Raw genomic sequence first — 11,184 nt, 5'->3', positions numbered from 1 at the left:
AATTAAAAAGCAAAAGTCAAATGGAAAGGTAAAAGAAAAGCTTTTTATTTTTATTTTCTATTTTCCATAATACTTTCTTTCAACATAGGCATTTAAAACTTAAATGGCTAGACAATTATTTATTTCCTTTCAGAAAATATATAATGCAACTATTTACAATAAAAATAAGCCATTTAACCATTTAATCTAGCAATTGATAATTTAATTAAATCAATAGATTTAAGAGCATAATAATTAACTAATTACACCAACACAAGATAGCATCATCCATTCAATTAAATAGCCATAAAATAAACAGAAATATAAAAATGGGGAATGATTAAATGATGACTCACAAATGACCAAACCAAGCACCGACTCCCATACTAGCTAGACGAGAAAGACAACCAATTGACAACACTCACACGAGTGTAACTAGGGGTCAAGATAAGGTCCAACAACTATCTCCTCCACTCCCATCGGACATATAAGGCACGCTCAAACCTGTGAAACTAGGTGGAATCGATACCCTGTACCTACCCGGTACTTGTACCTACAATGTCCTGCACCAAAGAACCACACATGCATATAGATAAATATATATACATACACGACACACACACACCGATGAAAGAGAATCATGACGTTCCCTGTCTCACCTAAGCGAGTGAAGGAAAATCATCCCCTCGCATCCCATACACATGCAAACACGCAACATATAAATAACACATCACACATATAAGGTAAAAGTGTCAGCCCATTATAATTTACTAATGTTCCTTTAAGACAATCCTAGATGAAATAGAACATCCATCCATCGAATATTGCACCCTATGACATTCCCATCACTCTGTTGAGTAGGAATACCAAATCATTATACTCCTCTTTGAAGTCTATGCACATGAGTGTCTTGGGAGCCTTGGAATGATGAGACCTAGGCTCAATCATCCACTCTTTGTTTATCATATGCTTGCATGCACCCATCTTCTTCGTATATCTATCTGTATATTCATCCTTGGTCACATCTTTCATGTCTGCTCTGCGTGGAACTCCGAACACCTCAGTAATAACATCCTTAGCAAGGTAGGCAATAACAACACCCTTAGGAGTTTTGATTATTCGTGTGAGAGGATCATAACATAGTGCACACTCCAGGATGAGCTCACTACACTATATGGACTGTGGAAATCCAACGGCATGAAAAATACCACTCTTCATAATGTTCGCATAGGCTGGGGAAGGAACCCGATTTCTGACTCTGAACATCAGCTGACACATCTGGTTCAGGTCTAGGAGATGCATGTTGGTATCTATGATCTCCTTCCATCAGGATGAAATATTGAGCTCTTAATAGAATCCAGTCTCCAACATCTTGTGTAGTTCTTTCCTTTCCTTAAATCTAGACTTTAACATCGCACATGTATAAAGCTTGAAGTTAGACTTAGGAAAATAAATAATGTTCTTGATAAAATTCCCGACTTTCTAGAGATTTTAGCTAATTTGAGCATAAAGTCAGGAGAATAATCCACACTCATAGTAGATTTTAACAATTAGATTCAAAATGTGACAACTTTAAGTCATGGAAACCTTCTATGAAACTCATTAATACCTCCTTATACTTGGAAATTATGCAAACTAAAGTGCAAAGGAGTATACCAGATCAACGATGACTAAGGAAAGATGTGAAAGGTTGTGTTTTCACACAAGCTATGTCTAAGGACACCTTCTGCAGTCAACAATGAAGGTCACAAATCTGAAGACAACCTGCAACTAATAAATTAACTTCAAAAAACATGTTGCTATCCTTAAAAAATATGCACAAACTCGATAAAAAAATCAGTTTTAATGATGAAAATAATCATATCCAGGAATGTAAGTGTGGCTGGTAAAAATAAAGTTCCCGAGGACAAGTCAGAAAATTAATCACTTCAGACTTACCAGCGCCTTGCAAAGTAGTGAAAATCCCTGAAAATGATAAAAAAAATAACTAAGGAATTAGCTCCAAGCAAAATCGCCAAAGTGGTTAGGTGGTTGGAAATGAAGATTTCTGAGAACAACCACCTACAATGGAGTTTTCAGACCTACAACAATGATGAAATGGTTTGAAAAATGCACTAAAAATCCACAAAACACCTCCAAATGCAAATCACCTAAGTTGGAATTGGCTGGGCAATGAAAATTAAAGTTTGAAAATTAAGTGTGCAACCAACAACGGAGGTCTAAATATGAAACAAAATCAAATCTAAAACAAATGGAAGCAAGTAGGGAGGCAAATATGGCATCAAACATGCATGGAATCCACCAAAGTAAGCTCCCAACACTTGCAAGATAAAAATCGAGCTTTCCCAGCTATGGCACCATTTTTAAAATTTTGAAAATGTCTTCAATGTAGCTCAGATCTGCAACAATGGAGGCCTGGAACATCAAGCAACAATGGAGAAAAAAATTGCCAAACTCTTAAACACCAAAAATCGCCATCTTCTACCAACAATCACCAAATTTGGAAAAAATCGCCAAACTTGAGAAAATCGAAAAATCTAGAAATAGTCTTCAATGGTAGCAAGGGAATGGATAACCAGGCTGGAAAAAATGGAAGAGAAAATAATTCTCAATCCAACACTTCACTTCAGCACTTTGCCAAAATTCGCCAACAAGAGAGAAAAATTGCCTTTCACGGAGACACCTGGCAGATTTAATAATAAAATAATGCTATAGACTCCTCTCTTATACTTACTTTTGCCTCACAATTTCACCACACAAGCAATGTGGGATAAAAGACTTGCTTATATACTTGCTTGGCAAAACTAACTTGCTTCCAGAAGGTTAAAATATTAAATGCTTATTGCAAGTTATTTGATTTTTTCTTCTTAAAATTTTAAATAATCATTAATCATCATTTAAAAACAATTAAAATGGGGCTCACTTATTAAATATTTCAATTTTAAATCAAAATTGAGCCTCCAGGGGAAAATCGACTTGGGTTGGGATTGAAAAATCCCATTAAAATAACTTAAAATGTCAAAATAATCCCCACAAGGGAAAATCGACCTCAGCTTGGATAAAAATCCATGCAAAATTTCATCAAAATGCATACAAAACAGGCCAGGGGAAAATCGATGGGGGTATGGACAAGGAATCCACACTCCAAATTCACTTCATTTGCAAAAAATACTCCCTGGTGGAATTTTGACCTCAGTTTGGATGAAAATCCGGACTTAAAACTCATTAAAATGCTCTTAGTGGAAAATCGACTTGGGTATGGACTAAGAGTCTGCACAAAAATGCGCACTAACTTGTCACAAAATAGCCTAGTGGAAAATCGACCCAGGCATGGAATCATCCTTAACTTCATTTGCACTATAGTTCACACTCCAGTTTGCACTCCTGGTGGAAAATCTATGGCAGTCTGGAGAAATCCTGACACTTAGCCAAATTTTAGCTCTTCCAAGGGAAAAACGACCCAGGCATGGACAAACAGTGGTGGAAAATCATAACCAGTATGGATTTCAGGGGAAACCCATGTGTAGTGTGGATTTTGAATGGGGGAAAAGGGTGGGTAGTCTGGAATATGAGGAGAAAAGCACTTCTAGCATGGAATTTGATCTTTTAACCCTTGGAATATGGATTTCCCTTAGGAATTTGACATTTTAAAACCACTCAAAATCACTTAGAAACTTCAAAATTATACTGGACTTAGGCAAATTTTCTAAAAAATTGAGCGAAATGCTAGAAAATTATCGGGATAAAGTGCGAAATCAACTTAAATAATACCTTAGAAGTGAGAAAACAACTCCAAAAGGCCTTGGGGTACCTTGGCACTTTAAAATCATCAATGTGCGTGTTTAAAAACACGTTAATGCTCAAAAGGTCAACACTTAGACAAAAATTCCAATGTTAGCAACTTGATCCTAACACTTCAAAACCCCTAAACGACACTAGGAATGATCAAAACTCTGAGATTCGAGCACGGGAAACGCAAAATTGCCCACTAAACAGCCAAAAACCCTAACCTAACAACGTAGAAAGCAGGAAAAGAGGTGGTCCCCGTTGGTCACAACAGAAGGCAAACAAATAAACAAAGCAGAAATTAGAGACATAACTCATTCTAATCAGGGCTCCTCAGGTTCAAAACTACTTCTCCTTTTTTCTTTCTAACCCAATATCTTACAACACAAAACAAACACAAATACATGTAAGTTTTCAAAAGACTTCCTTAGATATACAAACTATAGTGAAATATAAATATACAGAAAGTATGAACATCTAGTCTTACATAGATGATATTGATTGAAAGATTGAATTACTAAAAGATTTGAGCTTATTCCAAGTGCATGAGACCATACCCTCAATGCATTCCAGGATGTGTTTACCATCTGCCAAAATGACTGAAATATTTCCTATAAGAGGATTGAACTTGAAAGCCATCGTTTTAAAGCCATCGAAGCTTTACCTAAAGATACCTAAACAATTCATTAAACAAATGGGAACTTCACCTCAAGTAACCTAAATATTTCAAGTCCAAAAGAACAATATATAAAAAACATATGCACCAACAGTTAATTAGAACTTTCAACCTTAACTGTATTTGGGTGACAAATAACCAATGTAGCGTGACATCTATAGCCAGAATTGTACCCATAAAATCCTTTAAATTCCAATTTCTTTAGCTATACAAATGTGATTGCATATTAAGTGTAAAGCATCAGACATTTTGCATTCAGCAGCTAAGCAAAACCACACTACTTAGTCTCAAATGTACATAATTGTTTGTCTAATAAAAACCAAAAACTCAAATTCCATTTTCAAAAATTGTACCTAAGAACAAGAAAAAAATACAAACCACTATCATTGTTACAAAAATATAAGTGAAGAGGGCATCTGCAGATGACGCTAACCTTGCTATAGGAAGCTACCCTTCTCTATCACTGATAGTTTAAACATGCTTTCTCGCCATGTCTAATTTTACAAAGCAAATGATACATTGGGTATACGTGCATCTTAGATGGAGGACCGGGTGCCCCACCATATGTATGTGAATTTACAAAGTTGAAAAATTACCTAAATAATACTAAACTTTCATCAAGGTTGTAAATGTATGTAAACCTTTTATGTGTCTAAAGAATTAAATAATTGGACCACCAGACCATTAAAAAGGTTGGTTAGATGGAGGACTGGATTAGCCTTGACACCTTGTTTGTTGGATTTTAATTCTATTAAGTCTTGATATCCTGATTTTGAGAATGATTAAAATTTTGTGTTGTCATTGATTATAGTTGAAAAAGGAAGTAACATCTAGTAATCAAGATTTAGAATTGAAAGTTTAATGTCAATATGAGTTTGACATAAAAATCAAAAGTTCATATTTTGCAGATAGATTTTTTTTTTAATGAGCCAACCATGATTATAATGTCTAGTGCCAGTATTTTTTTACCTCTATCTATCTCTGCATCTATTTCTCTCCTTCCTCTCTTGCTTTAAATCTTCATCTCTACCTCTATATCAATATCTATTTGCCTCTTTATCTCTATATCTATCTCTCCATATCTTGCTCTCCATCTCACTATCTCTTTGTCTCTCTCTACCCCCACATATCTCCCTCTCTATATGTCACTTGATATATTCATCTTATCTTTATCTATTCCTCTCTCATTCTCTCCCTCTCTTTCTCTCTCCAAAATTATTTATTTATCTCTTCCATATCAATCTATATCTCTCTCTCTCTTTATCTCTCCCTCTACTTCTCTCTCCCTTTCTCTCAATCACATATATAACATGATCTTGTTAGTAATGAAGTCTAATTATCTTCCTAATTTAGAGGTATTTATTTCAATCATGTTTACACCCTTGTTAGTTGATTTCAAGCTATCAATTCTACCTTGAGACCTTTTTTGCATAAACATCATTTTATAAATGACACATTAATTGGTCTCATGTACTATACAAATGTATGACAAAAAAAAAGATCATTTTTTTCTCTAATTGACCTTCAACACCTTTTCGGCGTACCCATCACCAAGGTGCAATTGCTAGTATCTATACTCTACAAAAATCTTCTTTTCTTATTTAACATGAGGATGATAATTGGTCTAGGGGGCTCATCTCTTTGTGGTGCTTTTTGAGCTTTAAGAATGTGTCATTGTGATTCACCATTAGTTGATATATTTATATTACTAAAACTTTATGTATTATATTCTTTTCTATTGATATTTTCTTAAAATGATTTCAAATTTTTTCATGGTATATTCTAGGTTTCTCAAAAATTTATTCAACTTTTCATTTTATTTTTCAGTATCATCCTCTAAAAATTCAAAGTTCTTATTAATCCTTCTCTTTAAGGACCATTGTCCCTACTAATTTTAGTACTTGGTTCAAAGATTTTTGATGAAAATATAGGATTACCAATCCTTCAAACCCTTCTAAAATTGTAATATCCAACACAACACCTTTAGATTTGTAATTAATTCCCTAGCTAGGAAATCATTAATTGACTAAAAACCCATACTTAAAATCCCTAACTAACCACTATTGCTGCTATTCCAATCATATCTTAATTTATTCTTCATATTCCTTTAGTTGTTTATGCATCCATGTTATATTTTAATTTGTTAAGTCATTAAGGAACTAATGACCAATTTTTTTTTTTCAATCCTTGTCTATTCCATTTTATTTGATGATTCTACCACTTCTAAGGTGAGTTTTTATGATTGATCAATTATACTTTTAAATCATAATAATGATAATTATAAAAATAATTAAATGAAAAATAGATTATTAAATTATTTTTAAAAATATTAAATTATGATAAAAAAAACATATTTATGATGAAATTGGTTTTAGAAAATGTGAAAAATTATTTTTAGAAAGATCAAAATTATATTATGAAATCAATATAATGATAATATTAAATTATTAATTCAAAAGAAAAAGTAAAAATAAAATCACTTTTACAAACTCTTAGAAATATAATATAAACTTAAAAAATATAGTTATTGCCAATATCTGTCTGACTGTTATGTTTCCAGACGTTTATCTTTGCTTATGTTGTTGAGTGTAGTGTATATCTACTCAGAGCCGAGGGGCTGGATAACTATTGAGGGGTTGGATAACCATTACAACGGCCTGTTTTTTTTGCCCTTTTTGTAGAATAGTGTCGTTGATGACACGCCCTATCTGATTTTTTTAGCGTTTTACAGAAAAATGCCGTTGATGAAAGGGCCTGTGTTTTTTTCGCTCTTTATAGGAAAATGCCGTTGATGAAAGGACCGTTGATGAAAGGGCCTGTCTGTTTTCTTTTGCTTTTTACAGAAAAATGTCGTTGATGAAGGGACCGTTGATTTCTGTATATATATAGAGGCAACCCTAGATCATTTCTACACAGTTCAATATCAGTTTGTTTGCCTAATGCCTGAAAACTGTGGGGCATAGATTGAAATGTTTTTCTTTGTTTTGCAGGTCAAATGCTTATGCTGAAGTTTTGGGTCGGCGTGTAGTGTATCTCTACTCAGAGCCGAGGGGCTGGATAACCATTACAACGGTCTATTTTTTTTTCCTCTTTTTATAGAATAGTGTCGTTGATGACACGGCCTATCTGTTTTTTTTTGCATTTTACAGAAAAATGTCGTTGATGAAAGGGCCTGTGTTTATTTCGCTATTTATAAAAAATGCCGTTGATGAAAGGGCCTGTCTGTTTTCTTTTGCTTTTACAGAAAAATGTCGTTGATGAAAGGACCGTTGATTTCTGTATATATATAAAGGCAACCTTAGATCATTTCTACACAGTTCAATATCAATTTGTGTGCCTAATGCCTGAAAATCTGTGGGGCACAGCTTGAAATGTTTTTCTTTGTTTTGCAGGTCAAATGCTTATGCTGAAGTTTTGGGTTGGCATGTGGTTTCCATGGCACTGCGATTGGGGTTTTCATGGACAACACTAGAATCATCCTGGTGGCCATCGGGAACCTCATGTTCGCCCAATTCTAGGAGCTCCAGTAAGTTTTGGTCGACAAGGCCATCTAATGCCCGAGGATGATCCCCAGCTCAGAAATCCCATTCTAAATCCCATTCTGCTCCGTAGGGTTTTAGATTATATTTTATTCTATTCACTCTGTTCTTCTTTCTATTTTATTTTATTAATGTCCTTCCCTCTATTCTGTTATATTTTGTATTTAGCCTTTTTTTTTTAAATTTCATTTCAGATAATTACTATGAAGCTGCTCATGTTGGTGGCAGTTAGATTTTATGAAGCTGCTCATTTCAGATAATTACTCTGTTTCTGACCTATGTTTTTCTGTTTTTCTGTTCTGGGATCTGAATTTTGGTGTTTTGAGCTTGGGTCTCATTTGCTTTGAATTGTTATTGAAGAATTTGAAATTACCCTAATTGTTTGTTCAGATGTTTTAATCTTTAGTAAATTAGTTTTATGATGTTTCAGTGACGCTATAGTTCTCAGAAAGAAATGTAACATCCTAATCACTTATCTATTCCTTTCTATTTTATTTTATTTATTTCCTTGTGCACGATTAACTTCGGATGGATACAGGAAGAGGGAGAAGATAGCCACTGCACCCTTTAATCTATTGTCACACGGACACCTATTGTAATTAGCCTCTCTTGAGGGTGAAAAATCTATAGAATATTTTATGCGGTATGTGTGTTCATTCTATGCCTGAGAGAGTGATGCATTCTGGTTTGTCACTCTTTTTTAATTTAATTTCAGATAATCTTCATGGCTGATTTGACTTTTTAATTTAATTTCAGATAATCTTCATGAATGTTTGATTGAAATTGCTGTAATTGTTTGTTCAGATGTTATAATGGTAATTTAACATTTTCTTTATTTGGTGATATTACTCATTTTCGTATTTTTTTCTTTGAATTTTCCATGCACCCCCAATTGTTTAGTTCATGTCTTGCTCCACAATTGGTTTATAGTGTAATTAGTGATGATAGATTTATGATATGATTATTGATTTTTAATTTGTAATAGATTATATTGGTGTCCTGGCCCAGATACTCTTTTTCGTAAGGAAGGGGTTGAAGTTTTGTACAGTGCATATTTGCAGTAACTTCATTTCCAATTTTTCAAAATTGTACAGCTATAAATTAATTGTGAAGATATTACTTCTAACAACCTTTTTGTTTGCATTATTTTCTTCTCCTCAGTGCTTTGTTTTCTTGGTTTGGTAATTTTGTGTCTGTTCTGTTGAAGTATGTTGCAGTACATGAAAAACAATGCTATATCTGCTATGGTAACCTAGCTAATTGAGGTTATGATGGGCCGGTTATGATCTGCTTTTACCATTGAGCTTATTTATATCCATAAATTTTATTTACCAGTAAACTTTGCTAATTGTTCTCAAAATAAATTAATAAAGTTGTCCTTTACCATGAAGTTGTTCATATTAGTGGCTGTTAGATTTTATGAGTTTTTATTTTTCTGACTGCATCTTTATTTAGTATTTAGTGTATTGTGTAATATAGGTGACTCTGTAATGCTTTGGGTTAATACTTACAATTATAATTACTCTGTTTCTGACTTGTGTTTTGTTGTTCTGGGATCTGAATTCTGGTGTTTTGAGTTTTGAGCCCCATTTGCTTTGAATTGTTGTTGAAGGATTTTCCTTACAATTATAATTATTCTGTTTCTGACTTGGGTTTTGTTGTTCTGGGATCTGAATTCTGGTGTTTTGAGTTTTGAGTTTTGAGTCTCATTTGTTTTGAATTGTTATTGAAGGATTTGAGAAAATTGACATTGGAGATGAGAAAATTTGGTTTGGGTAGAATTGTATTTAGTTTTAGTTGGATAGGCCAATTCTCTTATGTCATGACAATCCTTTTGTTAGCAGGTGGAATCTGGTGATTGGTGTGACGTTGTACCCTTACTGATGGATTTTGTTTTCAGCCCTAGGAAGCTGATAAGTTGTAGGTTGGCTTTTAAGTAGTCTAGTACCTCATCAGTTGATAGTAAAAAACTATTTTATAGGGCCTTAAGGCCGAAGCAGTATGTTGTAGTTAAACTCTAAACTTTAAGTGGTCTACTGTGGCTGGCATATGTTGTAGTTATTACCCTGCATCTAGGAAATATCCCTTCACAAGTGGGATGGACGAGAGAATCTCAAGAGAAACGAGCTTATTGATTAGTCAGATTGATATTGAATTTGGAAGTAAGATTTACAGAATTTCAATGTTATTATAGAATTCGGAGTATGATAGAATTTCTTTATAAGATGCTATTTAGCCTGCAAAGTCTAGATCGAATTGTTTATACCCAACAGACTTAGATCATTTTGTTATTGAACTAACTAGTTGGCAACATTTTTGGAAATATAAGATGTCTTTTAATTGCACGGTCTTCTGGTCTTCTTAATTGCACGGTCTTCTGGTCTTTTGGGGTCATCTGCTGAACTAAAAAATTCTTGAATAGAAAATAAAGAAAATTTATTGTTAAAGGCAGAACAATCTCAGATCCTCATACTGCGATGATTTAATGATCATGATGAGTGGCCAATTTAAAAAGTTATTTCTGGTGGTCAATGGCTTTTCTCAATAGTCTAGTGATTTTGATTCGCTTAAGGTGGATTCTATTCTTCTAGTTTCTGAAGATGGTGCTAGCTATCCCAGTGTTGATGATAAAGGTGTCTGTTCCAATGTTGGTGTTTCTCCTAGTGGATATGTTGATCCTGGTGGAGGTGACTCCTATTGTGCTCTAGATGTTTTTGTCTTTCGGGAGGGGAAAGGTATTGTTGCAGTGTGGTGTGCATATTGATCTTGGGCTTTCTTCTGATGGTGACCTGGATTTGGATATTTCCCCTCTGTTGGTTGTTCTAATAAGAGGATTATGGAATGTGTTGATTATAGACTTAACTCATTGGAAAAAGATACGAAATGTGCATATTGACAAGGTAGATAAAGAAATGTGATGACAGTTGATCTTCGGTGCTTTATATGGTATTAACTGCTGTTATGTACTGGTCTGCTCTCTCGGGTTATTCCCTGTTTTGTTCATTTTGCTTAGCTGGTTATATGGTGTTGGGTCCTGGTACTTAGGTTTTGAAGGGTTGATATGGATGGGTAAATATTTTTGAATTATGAGTTTTGTCATAGCTGTGTTGAATCTTTGTCATCAGCTGCTTGAATGTGTTGTGTTTGAACTTTGTGATAGTATGTAATTGGATGGGTTAATATTTATGGAATTTTTGAGTTTTG

The 11,184-nt window shown here is 34.0% G+C and overlaps 1 long non-coding RNA gene across 2 annotated transcripts; it reads left to right on the top strand.

Annotated features, from left to right (window-relative positions):
• The first annotated feature begins 6,999 nt into the window (after window positions 1-6,999).
• Window positions 7,000-8,358, top strand: LOC131875410 (uncharacterized). 2 transcript variants are annotated; one of them, XR_009372229.1, is made up of 3 exons: window positions 7,000-7,513; window positions 7,834-8,049; window positions 8,175-8,358. It is a non-coding gene; the product is annotated as an uncharacterized LOC131875410 (long non-coding RNA). The 2 variants fall into 2 exon arrangements; XR_009372233.1 differs by lacking the exon at window positions 8,175-8,358 and having other exon boundaries at window positions 7,000-7,318; window positions 7,432-7,513; window positions 7,834-8,168.
• The last annotated feature ends 2,826 nt before the right edge of the window (window positions 8,359-11,184 follow it).

This window comes from Cryptomeria japonica, chromosome 1, assembly GCF_030272615.1.
Source record: "Cryptomeria japonica chromosome 1, Sugi_1.0, whole genome shotgun sequence".
Taxonomy (NCBI): domain Eukaryota; kingdom Viridiplantae; phylum Streptophyta; class Pinopsida; order Cupressales; family Cupressaceae; genus Cryptomeria; species Cryptomeria japonica.
The sequence above is the reverse complement of the archived record's forward strand: the minus strand, read 5'-3'. Positions and strand labels throughout refer to the sequence as shown.